General features: G+C 44.6%; 1 protein-coding gene across 2 annotated transcripts in view; it reads left to right on the top strand.

Annotated features, from left to right (window-relative positions):
• The window catches only part of EGFR (epidermal growth factor receptor), a 282,394-nt gene that overhangs the window by 49,710 nt on the left and 218,697 nt on the right, over positions 1-13,987 (top strand). Inside the window, exon 1 of one of the 2 annotated variants that reach the window (XM_075315155.1) lies at positions 11,456-11,511. The exons of the other annotated variant lie outside the window; for it this stretch is intronic. The gene's annotated coding sequence lies outside the window, so the exon portion shown is untranslated. Of the gene's footprint in view, positions 1-11,455; positions 11,512-13,987 lie in introns of those variants that run through there. 2 annotated transcript variants of the gene reach the window in all.

The raw sequence follows: 13,987 nt of genomic DNA, 5'->3' as shown, positions 1-13,987 counted from the left end.
AAAGATACCTTAAATAATATTGTAGATTGCTATGAAGAGAACAGATATTATACTTATGAACTATATTTAATGTGGGACTTTCCGTGGTAGTAACTATATGGACAGACATTAAATTTCTTTAATATACAACTATACATACAACCATTTTTGGGTTATCACCGCTTTATGATCCAACCTTCGGGCCTTCACCGATAATGAGAATAAAGGGGTTGCAGCTTGAATGTGTATTTTCCTGTGAAGCAGCATCCCCGTCACCCACGGATCCTTCCTACTCTAGAATTTATAGGTTTATACCCACTGATCCTTGTACTATCATGGGGTTTGGGTGACGGCTCCGAAAATACAAAATTTTGAGGTGACCACATTACAATTTTGAGGTCATGAGGGTCTCAGAGTCTGACCACCACTGATCATAAAGTGATGGCATATCCTTTTAAACCAAAATTCTTCAGGTAGTAAAACTGGCAGTGACCCCAGTAAAGTGAAAAGTCATCCTTCCGTAAATAAACTACAGCTGTATTATTTTTGGATTTTATTTGCTTTTTTAGAAAGTGTTTTTATGAGACATTTCTAAATGGCTGTCAATGAAATGGTCAAGTATGAAAAATCCAGGAAAACAAGCAATGCATTGGAGAAGTTTAGCAAACAATTGCTACAGTGAGTTATATCCAGGTGATAGTCTTTCTCTTTCCAAGCGCTACTCAGCACCTCTTAATAACATTCATTCATTTGATCCCTGCTTGCTATTGATTAAATAGGATAGTATTTAGTGACCCATTACCTGTGACCTAACCAATCCTTTGTACTGCATAGTCATTTCAATTCAAGAGAAGCCATCTGAGGAAACAAAAAAAGTGTTTACTGGGAATGGATGATAATAGTAAATGTTATAAGCTGTCACCCATCTATCTTCTCATTATAGCTAGATATTATATTTTTAATGTGTTATTTGACAGTTCAGAAAAAGGACAGAAGACGTGTTCACTCTGCACTGCTGCTGAAGACTTTCCAAAGGAAGGTCCTGGACATGCCAGTGAAGATACCACATTTTTCATTTTATAAGACGCACTGGAATGTAAGACGCACCCCAAATTTAGAGGAGGAAAATGGGAAAAAATAATTTTTAATGTTAAAATGAGGGTCCGTCTTATAATACTAGTGCGTCTTAATCCTAATGCTCACCAGGGGGGAGCGGCTGTGGTGGATCCGCTCAGGAGGGTCACAGGAGGCAGGGTAAACAATGCTGCCGGCTAAGAGGAGGGGGTGTTGTGGCTCAGGAGCATCCGCAGGCTCAGGGTGTAGTGGCGGGTGCCATTGAATCCCCTGGATTTCGCTTACTGGGACAACGGTGGTGGAGCAGGGTCACAGGACACGCTCAGGGTGTCGCGGCAGGCGCCATTGATTTGTCGCGGGCAGGCTGCGGGGGTGTCACAGGACAGGGTGTCGGCGGCAGGTGCATTGAGTTGACTGCAGGCTCCATTGAATTGCCCGCGGCTGATGAGATGATCTTCAAGAAAATGGTCGTGGAGGTGGCACATGCACAGATAGGACTCTGCAGCCATTTTCTTAAAGTCCAGAGTGTCAATCTGCGCACGCGCCACGTCCGCGGCCATTTTCTTGAAGTTCATTGTATCAACCGCGGGCAAATCAATGGAGCCGGCAGTCAGGTCAATGCACCCATCGTCGAGACACACCGTCCTGTGACACACTTGCAGCCCACCCTCAGATCAATGGCCCCCACCACAACACGCCAGAGCACGTCCTGTCACCCTGTCTCCTATGACCCTCCTCTACCACCGCCGCCCCGGTAAGCCATTTCCATTTTGTAACACGCACCCCCATTTTAACCCCAGTTTTGTGGGAAAAAAGTGCATGTTACAATCCGGAAAATACGGTAAGTGGTTTATATTCAATGCATTTCATTGCCATTATACGCTTATTCTTCAGGAAAAGAACAATAGTACTCTGTGGTTTTTTTCCTGAAGAAGAAAAAGCTTGTAATGGGCTTTGAAATGCATTGAATAAAAACACCTATTCCCACTGGTTTGTCCTGGATCTTCCTTCGGAAAGTCTTCAGCAGCAGCGCGGAGTGGACACGACTTCTGTCCTTTTTCTGAATTGTAAACATAGGAATGACGGTGCCATGAACACAAATGGGAGTCTGGGACAGTAGCAGAGGTTTTTACAGATCTGGCTTATTTGGAGATTTGCCCTAATCTTGGACAACCCTATACCGTAGGTGTTACAGAAGATATTTACCATTGAATGTGATAGGAGAATCCTCATTCAATCAATGCACCCTTAATATGGATGGTATGTCAAAAACAATTCCCGGCATATTTGTATCAAAATGTTTCCTTATGCTTTCTATTGGAAACACAGCATTCCTGAAAAAACACTATTCATATGTTCACCATTACCCAAAATTAACTTGTCTGAATTTAGCAGGAAAAATAATTCTAGTAGTCATTTCCATGACCTAAGTACAAGTATTTATTTTCATTTCCCCAGTCTCTTTCCTCATCAATTAATTTGGAATAAGAAGTAGGAATCCAAACAAGGATGGAGAATGGGCAATGTCCTAAAATGGACAGTGCAAAAGATTACATAGATTTAATTTTAACTGTTTTGGGTTTTTTTTCCACTTAATTTTTTTTTTTATTTTTGTTGCCTTTTGGGACTAATGAAAAAAACATTTCGGATCTTCTCAGAAGAAACCACGATTGATGGAAACATTAGTTGCAGTAACGTATGTTTGTTAGCTTGGATAATCCTGGTATAGTATTTGGCAAGTGCTTGCAGCTATATCTATGTGTTTGCTAAATATTTACCAGTAGTGCCAAATATTGAGCTATGGTACTTGGCAAACTCCGAGAATTTAGTAGGTCTTCTTGTATATTGCCACTCTAACTTTTTATTTAATGCACTTCAGAGATGTATTTATTCTATCAGAGATAAAAGGAACTATAAAACGGACGGAACATATATAATTTTAATCCTTTCATGTAACAGTTATACAAACACAGATGAAAGGGTCTATAAAACGTATATTACATTTATAATTTTAATCCGTACATGTAAGGAACAGAAGCAAATGCAGCGTGTGAGATTAGTATTATATGCTTTAGAGGATAATGTAGACATAACGTTATATCGTTATTTAAAGGATACCATCGAAACACCTTTGTATTATGAATTGTATGAAACTTTCATTTATTAGTATCAAATTCTGGGCCAAGACTATTCTATGAAGACAATTTTGACTCTTGCTACTACGAGAAAAGTGTATCGTCATGCTCATGGCCGCTTTCATACTGCGTTATGACCTACGTTCACTGGTCCCGTTGGGGGCTTCCGTCCAAACCCCCCCCGCCAAATGGGTTTCAGATGTATGTGCCGACGGGGCCATTGACTATAATGGTGCAGATGGAGTCACCGTGTCCTTTGTCGTGCACCATTTTCGGGCGTATTCACTTTCTGAAGGTGGACACCCAGACACAGTCTAAAAAAAAACAAAACACCACACACCGATTTTGGCCCATAGCAAAACACTTTCGGAGGTGGGTGGGCAGTGTTATTTTTTTCTTTTAATTCTCCATGAACTACACATCTTAGTACCCGGAATGTAAGCCAAATTTAAGCTGAAGAAACAGTACCCGCAGCTCGCACAATGCAGGGAACCACGCAGACACCAGCACAGCGCGATACTCACCTGGCTGATTTTCACGGCATTTTCCGAGCCTGAACCCCGAGGTCCAAGCCTAAGGTTCGATCATCTCTATCTGGGAGGGCCTTTAACACCTAGTAAAGGAAAATGCATCACCTTAAAAGGGTGGTTCACCCGTATTTTTTATTTTCTAGATCAATATTATATTGAGAAACAATGTTTCTCTCAAATACCTTATGTTGGCAATAGTGCCTGTGAGAGGCGCTAGTGCGGACTGCTGTTCCCCATGCCTGACCCCCGGGCTCCATGACCTTGGAGATCCGGTGATGTCATGTCAAGTTCCTGACAACGCCCCTGGCCGCAGTGTCCGTGAGTGACTGAGTATTGGGCGGTGTTTCACGGGCGTCATAGCCCATCTGCTCCCTCCTCCCTCATAGCAGAGCGCTGCAAGCAGGAGACACGCTGGGCTGTGACAAGCGGTGAAACACCGCCCACAGCCCAGTGACTAAGGAAAACTGGGGCCAGCCGCAATGGTGAGACGTGAGCAGGAACTTGACGTGACGTCACCGAATCCCCGAGAGGTCACGAAGGCCGGGGGTCATGGAGTGGGGAACAGCGGTCTGCAATAGCACCTCTCACAGGCACTATTGCCAACGTAAGGTATTTGAGAGAAACATTGTTTCTCAATATAATATCGATCTAGAAAATAAAAAATATGGGTGAACCACCCCTTTAATTCCTTCTGGCATTCATACGGTAGAATGGATCAGATGTATTTCTTCTACATTCGGGTCCAATTTATTAGTCCCATGTTTGATACCATAGGATATTGAACCTTGTCAAAATTTCATCACATGGCAACTGAAATACAACTCTCCAGAGGTCAATGTAAATTCTTCAAATACAAAGTTATGTAGCATAAGTTTTTTGTGATCCGTTCCAATAGAATAGTACAATTTGGCTATGAGGCCAAAAATAGTTTGTACACCCCAGATTTTAAAGCACATATGTGGTCAAGGCCAAGACAATACACAAACCAAAGTCAGTGTGGTAAAGCTAACGCTCCATAGTGAAGGTTATGCTTGCACGCTAATCTTGCTTCCATTTTCATGTTAGTGACTTGTAAGTAGTATATTTATACAATATCGCTTTTATAGGTTTACTTTTCAGTATTCAGATAACTTCAACCCTGACCAATGTGTTTTTATGCAAATGTCGCCTTAGAAAGTATGGCTGGAATCGTATGTTTTGCAAAGTGCATAATCTTGAGCACATGGTACTGTTTTCACCCTGCAACCTCCCTTCAGTATAAAAGGCACACCCAGGTCATTAAACATGAAGGCTTTCGTGCAAGAGCAAGTGACATTTTTCCAATCCATAATTGCACCCTCCCATTTAAGTTTTGTTTACAGAGATATTGTACGGCAGCGAGAATCAGATACCTGGCTCCACGGTGTTGAGAAAGCATGTGTGTTCATCACACTGTTTTTACTTTCTGACATTAAAAAATGATGGTGTTTATTCATTCGCACAATCTGAAATATTTTTCTTGAAAAAAATGCTCAGAATTTTTTGATGAGTTAGCCAAAGGGAAAATCACTCTTTTGTCAAGGTGATTCAGGGGGTATAATCGTACCCATTTACCATAGTTACTGCAATAATGCCTAAAAGAGAATCCTGGGGTCATATTCCAGAATTCAGACCTTGGGAAATATTGTCTTAAGGGGGCTTTACACGCAGCGATATCGCTAGCGAGCGTACCCGCCCACGTCGTTTGTGTGTCACGGGCAAATCGATGCCCGTGGCACACAATATCGTTAGGAGCCGTCACACGGACTTACCTGCTTAGTGACGTCGCTGTGGCCGGCGAACCACCTCCTTTCTAAAGGGGCGGTTCGTGCCGCGTCACAGCGGGGTCACTAAGCGGCCGCCCAATAGAAGCGGAGGGGCAGACAATTGCTGCTGTTTGACGATTTAGATGTTGCGCTAATCACCGTCAGCTGCATTTAAATGGTTTCTAGGTGGCTACTCTCAATCGCAGAGTTCAGGTGTGCTATCATAGCAACTGGGGGCCTTCAGAAGACCATCATGCTACATCTATGAAGAACAGAAACAGGATGGGCTACAAAGGAGATCTATATTTTACAATATACTGCAAGTATGTTATACAATCAAATAAGGTGTTAGTTCCTTAAGGAAAGCTAAAAAAAAAAAGTACCGTAAGTCAAATGTAATTAAATTCTTTCTAAAAATCATAAGCATTTGAATCACCCATCTAAAGATAAAAAAAGTAAAAATAAACATATTTAGTATTACTTCTTCAGTCTGATCCATGGAAATATAAAATGTTTTGATCTATAAGGTAAATAGCATATAGGGAAAAAAATTACCCCCTCCACAACTATTCTATGAACCCCAAAATGATACCTATAACTGACAATTTGGCATGCAATAAACAATCCCTCACACAGCTTCATCAACTAAAAAAATAGAAAATTTAAGTCTTAAAAAATGGCTTAAAATGTGCCAAATGTATGAAAGTAATTCCTGCTATGTTAAACTTGGCAAATCTTTAGATTATCTAGTCTAAGGGGTACTTTACACGCTGCGACATCGCTAGCATCGGCTAGCGATTTCCAGCGCGATAGCACACGCCCCCATCGTACATCCGATATATGGTGATTGCTGCCGTAGCGAACATTATCGCTACGGCAGCATCACACGCACATACCTGGTCGGCAGCGTCGCTGTTACTGCCGAACACTTCCTCCTTCAAGGGGGAGGTGCATTCGGCGTCACCGCGACGTCACCAAACGGCCGGCCAATAGAAGCGGAGGGGCGGAAATGAGCGGGACATAGCATCCCGCCCACCTTCTTCCTTCCGCATAGCTGGTGGATGCAGGTAAGGAGATGTTTGTCGTTCCTGCGGCTTCACACACAGCGATGTGTGCTGCCGGAAAAACAACAAACAACATCGGTTCTGCAGCAGCAACGACATTATGGAAATGAACGACGTGACACAAATCAGCAATTTTTGTCACTTTTGCACTCGTTCATCGTCGCACCTAGGCTTTACATATTGCGATGTCGCTACCGGCGCCGGATGTGTGTCACTAACGACGTGACCCCGACGATATATCAGTAGCGATGTCGCAACGTGTAAAGCCCGCCTAAGTTTTATACCTTCATTCTGGTTACTTTATGCTTTCATTTTGCTCCAAAATTTTGGCACACGAGTTTGCATGCTAAACCACACCCCTTACCAATCAAACAATGACAGGCACAATGTTTGCCACAAATTTGCCAGAACATCAGCAAATTTATAATAATAAATCTCCCACAGTATTATCAGTGTTCTCTCTGCACTCCAACATAACTAGTAGAGATGAGGAATGCAACTTTAAACATTTAGAGATTTGTAAGAAAAGAAAACTTGCCCGGCCCCATTTCCATACTGCTGAAGCATCAGTGAGCGGGCTAATGTAATTTCTTGTTGCCGTGTGGGCCTTCCCATAATGTCCTTGTAACGGGGTGCCAGGGGTGCCTCTGGCCTTGTAGTCGTGGCCCTTGCAATCAGGCTTACCCCTGGTTCCACCGTCACTATGGGGACAGGAGATGACTTGGTGGGGCAGAGTGTGGTGGTGATGCAGATGTTATCCGGCGCACAAACACTCTTCAGGCAGGGTTCGATGCAATGAACAAACATTCTTTTATTCTTCACAAAGTCCCAAACAAAGCAATAAAGGTGATGATACGCTTTCTTAGCTGGGGGAAGCCTGTCCTTGCGTCCCCTCCAGTGGGGATGTGCCTGGCTACTCCACTTCGCCCGGCTCCCACTTCTGGCTACCCACAGCCCGGACCCACACCGGACTGCTTCACACTATGAGGTTACGCCCGCTCCTTTTCTCACCGGCTTCCCTGATTTCCAGCTCCCACACTCTGCCCCGGCTCTGCTGCTCCGCTCCTGTCCCCGAGACGACTGCTCCCTTGATCTAATCTTTTCCTCACACCCTTGCTCTCTCCTCCCCTTGTCTCTGCCGGCTCCTCCTCTCCACTGTGGTGACAGCCGTCCCACCCGGCCACTAGGGGTACCCTAACACTATACACATGCACATACAAATAAAACATTTTTATTAATAACATTTCCGGGTTAACTATGCTCCCTTTTGCAGGGGGTCTGCTCACCCACTGCATACCTCCCCTCTTAAAACCCGAGCCTCCCGGCACGGCTCTTACTTAAAACACACAGAAGCACGTAAAGTCTGCAATACCGTCCACAATAGGCGCAGCACCCACACAGAGGGCTCCAGTGTGCCCAGTTCTCCTCCTCTGGACGGCCACCAGTGTGCGCAGCTCTCCTCCTCTGGACGGCCACCAGTGTGCGCAGCTCTCCTCCTCTGGACGGCCTTCAGTGTGCCCAGTTCTCCTCCTCTGGACGGCCACCAGTCCCGCGCAGCACTCCTCCTCTGGACGGCCACCAGTGTGCGCAGCTCTCCTCCTCTGGACGGCCTCCAGTCCCGCGCCCGGCGGTTTCTGCAGCGCTCCCGGTCCTTCTTTCAACTAGCGCCCGGAGGCTCAACAGCGCTCCCGGTCTTAGATGGGCGCCCGGAGGCTTGGCAACAGCGCTCCCGGTCTTAGATGGGGCGACTGCCCGTACAAACACACAGAAGGGGGCAACGGCCCGTGAAACTTTAAAAGAACTTCTGCCGGCTAAACGGCGCCGGACTTAAACAACAGATCAGCAGTGGTGACTTACTCTGGGGGCCAGGCCCTCTTCCATTCCTCCGCTTGTGCCTGGATGTATGCCCCCAGGGATTGTCCCGGCTGCTGACGGATCCTCTGGAAGGACGCAGGGGCGTAGGGTGGCTCCACAGGCGCAGCTGCTGCAGCTCCTCTCGGTGGTGAAGGCGTCGCTGCCCCTGACAATCTGGCTGGTAACGGCGGCGGTGTCAATGCTGAGACTGGGTAGAGTGGAGGCGGGTCTTCGTTTCCCGCTCTTAAACGGACTCCACCCCCAGCCTCACGCATCATCTTGACTCCTCCGCTGAGGCACCTCTTTTTCTTCTTCCGTGCCCTGGAGCTGGCGCCTCCCCTCTTTGGGCGGAGTACTCCATGCTTTCTCTTCGGCACCGGCCAGCCCCAGGCTCTTCTTTCGGCGCCAACCTTCCGCGCCCTTTCTTCCCCACAGATAACGGCCTCCTTGCCGCCATCTTGTACCCGGTCCAACGCTACGGGTACTGGGTTCTCTTCCCACCACGGGACTGGAAATCCTGTATCACGGTCCGGATCCTGTGCTTCAGGCACGACCCGATCTCCAGCCTCCTGGGTTCCTGGCAGGGGAATCGCATCCTGCCGACTACGCCACATGTAACGGGGTGCCAGGGGTGCCTCCGGCCTGGTAGTCGTGGCCCTTGCTATCAGGCTTACCCCTGGTTCCACCGTCACTATGGGGACAGGAGATGACTTGGTGGGGCAGAGTGTGGTGGTGATGCAGATGTTATCCGGCGCACAAACACTCTTCAGGCAGGGTTCGATGCAATGAACAAACATTCTTTTATTCTTCACAAAGTCCCAAACAAAGCAATAAAGGTGATGATACGCTTTCTTAGCTGGGGGAAGCCTGTCCTTGCGTCCCCTCCAGTGGGGATGTGCCTGGCTACTCCACTTCGCCCGGCTCCCACTTCTGGCTACCCACAGCCCGGACCCACACCGGACTGCTTCACACTATGAGGTTACGCCCGCTCCTTTTCTCACCGGCTTCCCTGATTTCCAGCTCCCACACTCTGCCCCGGCTCTGCTGCTCCGCTCCTGTCCCCGAGACGACTGCTCCCTTGATCTAATCTTTTCCTCACACCCTTGCTCTCTCCTCCCCTTGTCTCTGCCGGCTCCTCCTCTCCACTGTGGTGACAGCCGTCCCACCCGGCCACTAGGGGTACCCTAACACTATACACATGCACATACAAATAAAACATTTTTATTAATAACATTTCCGGGTTAACTATGCTCCCTTTTGCAGGGGGTCTGCTCACCCACTGCATCCTACAGCTACAATATGGACAATCACCGTGTCCCATAGTTGTCAGTACCTGGGCCATCTGAGATCAGTGGTTGCCAATGGAGCACAGTTTGTACGGCAGTCATTTTCCATTTCCAGAGTGCCTGGGTAGATCTCTCTTCTGTAGTGTGTAAGCTCTTGTGCTAAGCAGGGTTAATGCTCTGTCTTTTCCTTTCTCTCTCCAGTATAGTGTAAGCTCTTATGGCCAGCAGATGCATCTCTCTCTAGCTCTCTCTCTCTTGTAGAGTGTAAGCCCTTTTGGTCAGCAGGGTCCTCTCTCTCTAGTTCTTGTTCTCTCTCTCTTTCTCTCTCTCCAGTAGAGTGTAAGCTCTTATGGTTAGCAGGGTCCTCTTTCTATAGTTCTTGCTCTCTCTTTTTCTCTCTTTCCTGTAGAGTGTAAGCCCTTATGGTCAGCAGGGTTCTCTCTCTCTAGATTTGCTCTACTTCTTTCTCTTCTGTTGAGTGTAAGCCCTTATGGTCAGCAGGGTCCTCTTTCTATAGTTCTTGCTCTCTCTTTTTCTCTTGTTCCTGTAGAGTGTAAGTCCTTATGGTTAGCAAGGTCCTCTCTCTCTCTCTCTCTAGGTCTTGCTCTCTCTTTCTCTCTCTCCAGTAGTGTAAGCCCTTATGGTCAGCAGAGTCCTCTTTCTATAGTTCTTGCTCTCTCTTTTTCTCTTGTTACTATAGAGTGTAAGCCCTTATGGTCAGCAGGGTCCTCTCTCTCTTTCTCTCCTGTAGATTGTAAGCTTTTTTGGTCAGCAGGGTCCTCTCTCTCTTTCTCTCCTGTAGAGTGTAAGCCCTTTTGGTCAGCAGGGTCCTCTCTCTCTCTCTAGCTCTTGCTCTCTCTTTCTCTCTCTCCAGTAAAGTGTAAGCCCTTATGGTCAGCAGGGTCCTCGCTCTCTTTCACTTCTGTAGCTTGTAAGCCCTTATGGTCAGCAGGGTCCTCTTTGTAGTTCTTGCTCTCTCTCTCCTGTAGAGTGTAAGCTCTTATGGTCAACAGGGCCCTCTCTCTCTAGTTCTTGCTCGCTCTCTCCTGTAGAGTATAATCTCTTATCGTCAGCAGGGTCCTCACTCTTTAGATTTGCTCTCTCTTGCTCTCCTGCAGAGTGTAAGCCTTTAAGGTCTGCAGGGTCCTCTCTCTAGTTCTTGCTCTCTCTCTCTCCTGTAGAGTGTAAGCTCTTATGGTCAGCAGGGACCTCACACTGTAGTTCTCTCTCTCTCCTGTAGAGTGTAAGCTCTTTTCGTCAGCAGGGTCTTCACTCTCTATTTCTCTATCTCTCCTTTAGAGTGTATGCTCTTATTGTCAGCAGAGATCTCTTTCTCTCTCTCCATCCCTACATGTCTATTTTCTGAGCATAACAAGCTTTATACTATTGAGATTCACACATATTTAGTCTCCACAAATCAATTGAATTTTACTCATATCTGTAGTAATTGTGATAAGCCCGTTGATCTTGCCTGAACTCCATTCCTCGATGCCCGATGTCTGCCTCTCATAGATAACACTGCAATAGTGTCAGAGCGCCTAATATGCCTTTTTTATGTGGCACAAAATGTCTTAGTATCCTATCCATGTAATGAATAATTGTTGAATTACGGGGTATAATGAATTATGGATATTGTTTATCAGTGTGTATAATTGAGGCACTGGGCTTTTTCACAATGAAATACTCCAGACAGACAATAGCCTGATGGACAATGCAGCTTGCAGTGAAGTAACCTGATTACAGCCAAGCACACAGGAAGGATTATGCGTGTTCTTGGAAAAAGCAGCTGCCGTATGAATCTGCAGGTCAGTATACGGGATCTGCTGTAATCATTACCGTGTATTTATGAATAGGAGTAACGTTGCCTTGCGATATGCTTCATTTCACATTTATGGGACCCCTAAGAAAGGATATATTACAGGAAGACACATTTCCACATGTAATGTAGAAATCAGAATATCAATCACCTATACGAATCGCGCCAATTTCATAAACCTTTTGTTCGGATGTAAAATTCTATATGTAAAAGAAGCCATTGAGACAAGGTGACACACATTAGTATTTATGGTGGAGCGTAGACATGCTCTTCCTGTCCATCACTGCACGGCACCTGCTATTAATTTAAATCCTGCTTATTATATACTGACTCATGCATGGTGACATAAACCTTTGTTATTTCATGGTCATTTATAGAAAATAGGAAAAGGGAACTTGAGATTTTATAAAAATTAGACGAGAGATAATTTTTTTCTTTTTGTTTTATTTTCTATTGAATACATTGTAAAGATGAGCAAATCTTTTAAAATCTTAATAAATTAGATTATCCCTTAAAAAAAATCTCCTTACAGTTTCCTTAGTGTTTTATGGCTTTCTCTCACTATCTCTATGGCTAAACTGTGTGCTGTGAAGTCCTCTCACCATAACATGGCTGCTGCATTCCCTACTTCTGCTTTTACACAGACTATGATACTTCCTCCTGACTGGCTGTGCTATACATTGAATGTTGTAGGTGTAAGGCATTATGGGACAGAGCACCTGAAACCCCATGTAATCCTTCTCTTGCTAATGCAATCTTCTTCAATGTGTAAAATGGTTGCAGCCCTTCAGCCATCTTAGGCCACTCATACAAAGTAAATTTGTTGAATTTGCCGGATTCAGAAAATTCCGAAAAAGTGAACATAAATTCTATTCACATCCAATTGATTAATTCATTTCTAATAGATTGATCTTCGATTGAGTTTTGAAAGTACATTGTTGCTTAAAGAGTATGGGAAAAAAATTTATCTTAGTTCCTAAATTATTTTTTTTCCCACTGTGATCCATTAAGAATGTTACACCATTTGGCTCCTATATGGTATTTGTTTCCCTAACTATTGCTGGCTTCTGTATGACTTAAAGGGAACCTGTCAGCAGGTTTTTGCTACTTCATCTGAGAGCAGCATCATGTATTCAAATATATTCTGAAACTAACCATGTTTATCTTAGATTACAAAGTGCACCCATTCTGACTTTATCTCAGAAATGAGTGTAGCAGAGCTCGGAGCTGTCCCCGCTGACAACATGCTCTCAATAGAGATTGTGCATTGACTGTGATGTGTCAATCACAGCAGAGGGCGTGCTGGACTGCTGTGCACGAGGCAAGACGTCACACCTATGTTAATCACAGAGCAATAAACCCTTTAATATGAGTAAACAATAGCTCCACACAGATAAGAGAAGCACAGATGTTTTTTCTGTTTTAACTCTTGCAGCATGCTGTCCTCAGCTTACATTGCAAACTCCTGGTGACTGATTCCCTTTAACCGAGAATCCATCAGTGAGCTACTTTTGTTGAGGAGATTGTAGCTTATTACCACAAAGCTTAGCTCAACTTTGATGTGGTCTCTGGTCATAAATGAGCACAGAGGAACTCAGAAAAGATGCATTAATGGCAAACTCTCCTGTCGGTATGCAATCTTACCATACCCTTTAAATATAAAATTTAGTAAAGTTTAATAAAAATAAAAAATTATCTGGGTCTGTCCGTAGTGTAATGGAAATAATATGCTACGTGCCATACTGTATGTTCAGTGGGACCACAGGGCAAACATGGAGAATGTTACAGTGACTGGAGGGGTTGACCTAAATTCATACTAAGAGGAAAATAATATCACTGGATGTCATCTGCTTTGTAGTAATAGGATTCTGATTTTGGTATGGTGCATGAAATGTGATGATCTTCTGATGACCTGAATTGCACCTTCATGACTTTGTTATTTAGATATGCATGGTCCTATAAAGTGAAGAAAGTGCTGGTAACTCAAAACCATGACCTTAAAATATATTTATTAATTAACCTTGGAATGCGTGAGAATGTGGGAATTCTAGTTTTCACATGCAGTGTGATATGATTTCGGAATACTGACTGTTAGGTGAAGGATGCTTCCATATGAACAGCGAAGAATCTATAAAATATGTATGTTGAGACCCCTCCCGTTACCGTCTGTGCATGTTTGTTCACGTCTTTTCACGCTGCCTACCATTACCTCTTTCTTCTCATGAAACACAATCCCTATATAAATCAACCTTTTTGCCTCAGGTATTATTCAGTTTACTGCTGTTATCTGCCAACAAAAACACATGTGAGAGGTAGATTTGTACTGAAATGTTCCAAAATAGTGGGGAAATCTGCAAACACATCGGTCTGGATTACTAGGAAAAAATACCTGTGGAATCTGAGCAGAAACTGAAAATGTAGTTTTTGGTTAGTCTCATGGATAGAGTTGAGTGAACCAAAACAGT

Source organism: Anomaloglossus baeobatrachus, chromosome 6 (genome assembly GCF_048569485.1).
Source record: "Anomaloglossus baeobatrachus isolate aAnoBae1 chromosome 6, aAnoBae1.hap1, whole genome shotgun sequence".
In the NCBI taxonomy this organism is placed as follows: Eukaryota; Metazoa; Chordata; class Amphibia; order Anura; family Aromobatidae; genus Anomaloglossus; species Anomaloglossus baeobatrachus.
Note: the sequence above shows the minus strand (reverse complement) of the source record. Positions and strands in the feature narration are given on the sequence as shown.